Source organism: Acomys minous, assembly GCF_964271855.1.
Source record: "Acomys minous genome assembly, chromosome: 18".
Taxonomy (NCBI): Eukaryota; Metazoa; Chordata; class Mammalia; order Rodentia; family Muridae; genus Acomys; species Acomys minous.
The window spans coordinates 53,719,984-53,729,307 of NC_140501.1; positions in this window are offsets into that span (position 1 = coordinate 53,719,984).

Sequence of the window (9,324 nt, forward strand, 5' to 3'; positions counted from 1 at the left end):
TGTACATGTACGCAGCACATGTAGAAACATATTTGTGGGCACACATGGATACAGAGGACCAGAAAAACACTTCCCTGGGTGTGTACCTCCAGCAGAATGCAAATATCTTACATCTCCCCCATGGCTTTCAGCATATAAATATTAATGAGCGAAGAGATGCAGCCTAGCATCAGCTGCTGTTTCTTGGGTGATGGTTGTGTACTCACTGATGCAGAGGTTTTTATTGTTCTGTTTTCTTGAAAACTCTGTTGTTACACATAAAAATCAGATCAAGTGACATGTGATCAATTAGCCTGAACCTTTCAATTACTAAGAATCTGGAATGTAAGCTAGAACTGCATCTATATTAATTTTTTATTTTCCTTTGTAAAAAGCAGCTTTACTGGGACATCGCTTAGCTGCCATACAATTCCGTCACTTGACTTGTACAGTCCAGTGGTTTTGGTATATTCCAAGTGTGTGGCCTTCAGCACAATCTGTTTCAGAAACCCCATACCCTTTCACTCTTGTCCTAGTTTGCTTTTTGTTACTATGATAAACACCAAAACAAAAAGAAATTTGGGGAAGAAAGGCTTATTTCACCCTACATTTTTCAGGCCACAACCTATTGCTGAGAGAAGTCAGGGCAGGCACCTGAAGCCATAACATGAAGTGGAAACCATGTACAGAAAGAAAAACAGGAAGAGGAACCATGGAGGAGGAAGCTCACGGGCCTACTTACTGGATCACACACAGCCCTCCTGTCTAAGGATGTTGCTGCCCACAGTGGGCATGTCCTCCATCCCCTGTAGTCCTCAGCAGACACAAATCTACTTTCTGTCTCTACAGTCTTGACTAGTGTGGACATTTCATTTATGTGGAACATGTAGCACGAGGTCTTTTGTAACTGAGGTTCATCCACAGTGGAACATGCATCAGTACATAGGGTTAAATAATACCCCATTGCATGCATATATCATTGTTTATTCATTTACCCTTCCATGAACATTTGGGATTTTGCCACCATTTAGCTATTATAAACAATTTTGCCAGGAACAAAGGCACACAAACATGTGTTTGAATCTGTGTTTGCAATCTTCTGGGTATGGACCTAGCATTGGAATTGCTGACCTGTACGGCAATGGGCTTTTGAAGAATTGTCAAGCATCATGGCGTAGTTCCACCAGTGATGAATTAATTCACTCTCTTCACATCCTCGCCAGTACTGGTCACTTCCCTTCTTCAGTAGCATAACTGCAGCCATCTTTGTGGTATAAAATCATATCTCCCTTTAGCTTCAGTCTGGATCGCCCTAACGTCTAAGATACGGAGCATCTCTCGCAAGCTTCTCGGCTTCTTTGGGGAAATAGCTATACAAGTCCTTTAGTCGTTCTCAGCATTTTTTTGTGTGTGTGTGAACTTCATTTGTTTCCTCCATGAATATTTTCAGCCCAATTGTCCTACTAACACCTGTTAGTAAGGTCCAGCCATACAGGTTTCTCCTAGTTAGGATTACTATGGCCAAGATGAGACACACAACTGGGGGAAGAAAGGATTTATTTGGCTTACACTTCCCTGTTGCTCCTCCTCCCGAGGGTCCAGCCCATGGGTGAGGGCAGGGGTTGAGTGGTGCAGAGTCACCACATGGACACCAGGAATCAGGTGAAAGCAAACCGAGGGCGAGTGGCTGCAGACCCATTTATTCAGGAAGAGAAAGCGGGTTATATGGCTTTGGGAGATCAATCAGGTTCCTCCACACCTCCGCATCCTAGCCGGCCAATGGTTGTTCATCTCTAGGTAAACTCCCCAAAGTCAGGTCATGGACTTTCCGCCGGATCACTTCTGTGGTCAGGTCTGTGGAAGCTGTCCCAGGCTGTGAGCCCTAATGGCCCTTTGCCGGGAATGCCCACACGTCCACATTGCTGTTCATTGTTGGAGGAATTCAGAAACAAGGCAGGAACCTGGCTGCAGGAGCTAATGCAGAGGCCATGGAGCAAGGCTGCTCACTGGCTTCCCCGCCCCATGGTGCTCAGCCTGCTTTCTTATAGAACCCAGGACCACTGCCCAGGAGTGGCCCCATCCACAGTGGCCTGGGCCCTCCCCCCTCAATCACTAATTAAGAAAATGCCCTCCAGGCTTGCCTATAGCCCCATCTTAGGGAAGCCTTTTCTTAATTGATGTTCCTTTCTCTCAGAAGACTTTAGGTTGTATCAAGCACGGCTGGTCATCCCAGCACTCAGGAGGCAGAGGCAGGCAGATTTCTGTGAGTTTGAGGCCAGCCTGGTCTTCAAAGTGAGTCCAGGACAGACAGGGCTACACAGAGAAACCCTGCCTCAGAAAATCAACCAACCAAACAACAACAACAAAAAACAGCAAGCACAAGTTAGATTTTATATCCTCAATATCGTAACTAAGTGACATGGGCCCATGGAGTTTGGACCAGTGCTGCCACATTGCGTCACACTGCTGTTTCTGAGTACAAGCTCTGTCATTCTTATGTCCTTTGGAAAAAAAGTAAAGACAAATATTCGCTCTGTGTGCCAGAGAGGGACGATCTACTCAGTGCATAATCACTCCGTGAATAGAGTCTGATGCAAGGGATATTATCATTAATTTTGCAAAATAAAAGGTCTTAAACCTCCTCTTTCAATAAAGAAAACTTGGTAAAGAATTACAATTTTATACCTACCACAGAGGTGGCCAGTAATTTTTAGTGTCATGTACAACATAATCTTGATTAGAAAATATATGCTCTGGTGAAGTTTGTTTCTGTGGGGAAGAGACTGGATTGATTGCTGAGACATCAGGGGAGAACAGAATTGAACTGTCAGGTCTACACCCCCACCCCATGCAGACCATGCGTCCACTGGCATCAGGCCATCATGTTCCTACTCCCATCAGACACCGCTGCATATGGGCCTGGGAATCGGAATCTTGACACTCGCTAGCTGATTCACCTTGACAAAATGATGCAGGAAAGCTTTGCTCCACCTCTGAAAGACCAGGCAAATTCAGTGTACAGGAAGAACGGCCATTTTGAAAGCCTTTGAGAGGCAAATATAGTTGTGTTAAGAGTCTCTCCTTCAAATAGTCCTGGGGGTGTTTAGGAGTCCTGTCAAGCCAGAGTTGTCCTGGTGATTTTCTAGTTATTACATTACAGTGAAGCTTAGCCCCAACAGTACCATCCAGCCTTGAGATAGTGTTTCCAGAATCCCATCACGTGCCCACTGAAGGAATCTCTCTCTGGCCTGGTCTTGAGCTAAGAGGAGTCAAGAGTGTCAGTGAGCGTCTACATTCATCTAGAATTTTCCCCAGAGTGTTCACTTGGAGGACGCATGCTCTGCTGAAGGACCATTCTACAGTGAACACAGAGGCAACTCCACTGAGTAACAGGGCAGCTCTCAGCTGTCAGGTTAACATCATGGCGTATTACGCATTTCGAATGATATGTGTGACAATGGCAGTAGCACATCCATGTCTGGAATGTGGGGTTAAGGAGATCATTGTGTAGAGAACCTAGTCAAGGCTTTGTGATACAGGAACTAGAAATAGAAAGCCCCAGAAGAAAATTCCCAAAACCATTCACAGTGGCCACCTGTGCACAGCACTACTGGGGAATGGTTTACTTTCTTCCTACCGTTTAAATCATTTGGCCTTAAAGATGATTTGCTATTTTCATATTGTGTTGTTGTGCGCTTTTTCTTAGGCAGGTGTAAAGAAATATCTGTTGGGCTGGGTGGTACTCACGAGGCAGGTCTCTGAGTTCGAAGCCAGCCTGGCCTACAGAGCAAGTAGTTCCAGTACAACCAGGGCTACACCTAGAAACCCTGTCTCAAAAAGCCAAAAAAAAAAGATAAAGGAAGAAAGAAAGTGAGAGAAAATAAAGGAAGAAGTATCTATTTACTCTAGACAAAGAAAATATGGACAGCCCAGAGAGAGAATTCCACCCAAATCACTGGGGCTACTCACAGGAGCATGGATGACACTTGGGAAGCTGCAGCACTGAAAAGTCCTTTGGGTGAGTTATGGGCAAGTTACCACAGAGGTGTCCCATCTGAGGCAGTCTTGTGCTCTCCAGAAAGGCTTCGTGAGTGCCATGGATCCTTTGAGACAACATCTCCTTCCTCCTCCCCTTCCTCCCTCTTTTCCCCTCTTCCTTCTTTTTCTCCCCCCTTCTCTTTTCCTCCTTCCTCCCTCCCCTCTCTGTGAGGGATGCTAACAGCCTCAGTCTCCTGAGTTCTTCAGCAGGCAGTCACAGCCACTCAGATTCAAGATGGCGATGGCCAGGGCCAGCCTGGAAGAAATAACTGCAGTGCGTATTATCAAATCTTTGCTCTAAATAAACTATCACGTTATTACCCTGAATAGTGGCTACTGTGTCTCAGCTCAGTTTCTCTAAACGTTGCTTTAGTGACAGGCATCTCTCTTGCCTGCAGGGTCGTCCTCCTTGTCCAAAAGTCAAGCACACACAAAAGAATTGACGTCTCTAAATTTTGCCTTTCATTTGTGGCCGAGTCAGAAGGCAAAATGCAGAGGGTGGGCATTGACAAGATGTTGGATGTTGGCCCTCCACAAGCTGAATAAAAATGGCCTGGAAAGAAATGTAGAACAGGAAAAAAGAAAACAGCATAGGACAGGTAGAATCCATGCATCTGAAAGCACAGTCCCTACAACTGAGTTCTGAGCCTTTCCCTGCTGTCAGCTGACTGTTAGGATACTCTGCTCCCCTCTAGTGCCTTCTGTTTATCTATACAGAGAGGAAATTCCATAAAGTCCTTAAGGTCTTTCTACCATTAACAAGCCATGAACTTCACTCAAAGAGGTTGTCAGCCTCAGAAGTAATTATTCTGCAGAAAGCATCCTCGTTTTTAAAGAAAAGATCTATTCATCATATGTGGATCTATGTGCCTGCTTTGTCTGTATGTGGACCGTGTGTGTGTGCAGTGCCTGCAGAATCCAGCAGGGGGCATTGAACTGAAGTTACAGGCGGTTGCAAGCTGCCTCATAAAGGTGCTGCTAAGAAAACTTGGGTCCTCTGGAAGTGCTCTTAACTGCTGAGCCATCTCTCCAGCCCCTGGCAAGCTGTAAATTTTAGTTTTCTAAAATAAATAGGCTTTATTTGTGTAGTTTAAAAAATACACAGGATATTCTAGAATTTTCATGGCAACAGGACAATAGGAGATACACACACATGCAAGCATGCACACACACACAAAGTGTATATACACAGTACGCATTAACACACATATAATCAATAGGAGATATTAATATATGCATCTGTACGTGTATAAATACATGGGTGTGGTGAGATTTATATTAGGGAATTGGCTCATTAGATTGTGTGGCTACCAAGTCCCAAAACCAGAGAACAGGCCAGCAAGCAGTCTGGAAACTCAGACTAGGGTGGGCTTCTTTTTTTTTTTTTTTTAAGATTTTATTTATTGCCAGGCATTGTGGTGCATGCCTTTACTCCCAGCACTAGGGAGGCAGAGGCAGGCAGACCAGCTTGGTCTACAAAGTGAGTAGACCAAGGCTACACAGAGAAACCCTGTCTCAACAAACAAAAAAAAAAAAAACAAAAAAAAAAAGAAAGAAAGAAAGAAAAGATTTTATTTATTTTTATTTTGTGTGTGTTAATGTTTGCCAGCATGTATGTATGTGCATCACATGTATGCAGTGCCCACAGAGGATGGAAAAGAGGGCACTGGATTCTCCTGGGACCAGAGTTACAGACAGTTGTAAGCTCTGAGCCCCCATCCCTGCATATGGGTGGGTGCACATGCGCAAGTGGTGAGGGGTCACAGATGGAGTGCCAGGAATGGGGCAGGAAAGTAAGATGGACAGTGGAAGGAAGCTTAGCAGCCCTGGCTATGGAAGGGAGTTTGGGTTAGGTTCAGCTGAGTTTCAAGGGGTGCAGGGGAGCACCCCCATGGCATCTGGTGTTTAGAAGCTTGGCTTGAAATGGCTCTGCAGCATTCCTTTGTCCCTGCACACCGGGGGCTGTGGAGTGGCACTGCTGGCCCAGCATCAGTGTGGCACACTTCCCCATGGCTCCTTAAGTCATTAACGGTTCCAAATTAAACAGCTGAGTGATCTCACTGCATGAAGAAGCAGCACACAGTGGGCCCCAGGTGACTGATGGGATGTTCAATGGCAAAAGTGAGGGTAGGCAAGATGGTACAGAAAATTAGATAGTAATTATGCCAGCAATGGCACACACACCCTGGTTAAAAAAAACAAAACAAAACACAAAAACCTTCTTGCTCCGTTTGAGGGAAATCATACAGCAAAGTTGATCCTGGTCTCAGGCGGCGAACAAGGAGAAACACATTCTTGTTGTTTTTCCTTGCCCAGTTCTGGCTTATCGGACACTGAAAGGCTGTGGCCTGTGTTTTCAGCTTTCCCCTAATCTGACAGCTGCTACCCATTTTCTGTGCTTCAGACGGTTTCTGCAAGGAGTGTGCATTACTCTCACAATCACGGGGGGGGGGGGGGGATCGTAAGCTAAACAGCTATCAGGAGGGGCTGGAGAGACGGCTCAGGAGTGAAGATCATTGCCTTCTCTTGCAGAGGCCGGGGGATCCATTCTCTCACCCCCGTGGAGGCTCCCAGCCATCTATAACCCCAGTCCAAAGGCAGCCTTCGTGGGCACAGTCAGACACACATGTGGACACAACACCCATATGCATAAAGTCTTTAAAATCTATCAGGAGGCCTTGATCTCAAGATAATATTTTTTAAAAGTTTAAGTGTGTGTGTGTGTGTGTGTGTGTGTGTGTGTGTGTGTGTGTGTGTGTGTGCAGGTATCATATCTGAAAACACCGGAAGAGGGCATGAGATCCCTCAGATCTGGAGTTAGGGTTGTGAGTCCCCTGGTGTGGGTGCTGACACGCACATTTGGGTCTTCTGCAAGAGAAGCAAGCAAGCACCCTTAATCACTGAGCCATCTTTTGCAGTCCCTCAAAAGAGTAGCTTAAGGACACGTGCGCTCTCTCTCTCTCTCTCTCTCTCTCTCTCTCTCTCTCTCTCTCTCTCTCTCTCAATCCAGCATTCACTTTTTTTTTAAAGTGGTCTGCAAGGCTTAGGAGTTCTCCCTGTCTCTCCCTTCCCCGTCCATCACTAGGGTCACCAGCACCTGCCTGGTTTTTCACATAGGTGCTGGGGATCAAAACCCAGGTCCTCATGCTGGTCCCATCACCCCAACACTCAGATCAAGGCCTTTATTTCTTCTACAGTCTCCATCTCTGTCCACTGAATAGAACAGGGAGATCCAAAGGCTCTGGGCCACATGTGGTGGGTGTAGGGGGCCGTGGGTCCCAGAGTCATAAAACAGAAGGTACCTGGTCACTGTGAACTAGATTGTTACAGATTAAAAACAAAGACCTCATCAGTCGTATGACACCATGGAAAGTTGGGGGTGTATCTGTTTCAGTAACTAGGATTATCCTTAATCCAAAACCACTAGTTTGAAGTAGGGACTTCAGTAATAAAACCAAGAGGGCAGGGTGGCAATTTGACACTTGAGGGGCAAGCTGGGAGAAAATAGATAGCGTAGGCCAGGCCAACCTTTGGCAAGTTGCTTAGTAAAACTGTCACTTGCAGAAACTTGGAAGGTAGGCTGTGCCCCCACTCCAGTGTGGAAGTGGTTGGTTGAGCCAGGGTTGTCGATTCCTGTTTGTTGCCTTTGGCAGGTGTTGCAAAGAATTAAGCACAAGACGGAAACACTGGTCTTGGACACGGATACAGAGACTTAGACAAAGCTCCAAGATGGAGGTGAGGGTTCCCATGATTCACCAACATGTCTAATTACTCAGAGGGATTCTCACACGTCCTGTTTGCCAGGCAGCTCTCATTAAATTGAAGCAGAAACCTTGAGGGTGAAAGTGATGAGGAAGGCAGACCGGAGAATTGTGCTTGCAACCATGAGATGACATCCAATTCACAGGTGACCACACCCTAGCACTGTGGGCCCTCTGAGCGAAGATGCACACCGAGGGAAAAAATAAACACCAGTCTTCAAAGATTCCCCCCACACACACCCTTGACAATCTGATAGTGGCTCTCATCATTTTTATTAGTGTGACAATGTTTTCGAATTGAATTGCCACTAGAAAAATTATATGGGCTTAATCTTTCTTCCTTTCTTGTTTTTATGTGCATGTGTGTGGCCGTGTGAGTTCTTTGTGAACCACATTCACACAGAATCCCACGGAGACCAGAAGACATACACCCACTTGCATGCACACTTACAGGCACACACATAAATAAATAATGTAATGAGAGAGAGAGAGAGAGAGAGAGAGAGAGAGAGAGAGAGAGAGAGAGAGAGAGACTGACTCTGGAACTCTATGGCCTGGAACTCTAAACATAGACCAGGCTGGCCTTCACCTAATATATTTGCCTGCCTCTACCTCCTACATGCTGGCATTAAAGGCATGCACCACCACACCATACTAAAATTTTTTAATTTGAGAAAGAAATAATATAAATTACAGAACTCATGCACTACCATATCTGTGACAAGTTTTTTAAAAAGATGTATTGTTTATGTATGTCTGATTGTGAGTATGTGTGCAGAAGAGGGTATTAGATCACCTAGAATTGGAGTGATAGGTGATGGTGCGCCACCTGACAAAGGTCCAGGAGTCCTACCCAGGTCCGAGTGCATGTTCTTAACCACCGGGCCATCTCTCCGGCCCCTCCACCATGTTGTCAGAAGTATTAGTGAGCCATTGCTTGATAGGGCAAATGAGTAATGTAGGCTTGTGAAAATGAAAGGGACAGTGCCCCTGCTCTGTGTGCTGAGACCTTCCTAGTCCTGCGCCAGCATGCCATATTTGCCAAATCTCAGCTCTAATTGGAAAGCTGTTATGACAGTAAACCAGGTGTGGCGGTTCACCACTGTCACCCTCGCTACCGGAGAGGCTTGAGAAGCAGGATTGCTGGAGTTGAGGAGCATAAGCCCCGTCTATGCAGTACGGTAAGACTCTATACCTGGGCTGGGGAGACAGCTCAGCAGGAAAGAGCGTCTGAGGCTTGGTCTAGCACCCAAGTGGAAAGCCAGATGTGGCTGTGAGTGCCTATAACTCCAGCACTGGTGGGGGTGGAGACTAAAGGCTTAGTGATGCTTGCTGGCCACAAGACTGGAGGCAAAATAGTGAGGTCCAGCTTCAGTGAGAGATCCTGTCTCCAGGGAATAAGGTGGCGAACTACAGAAGACACTGGACATACTCCTCTGGTCTTCATGTGACACACACACACACACACACACACACACTACATGTACAAAAGAAACTGCCTCAACCCCCCCCAAATTTAAAAATGATCTGGTGGACGCCTATAATC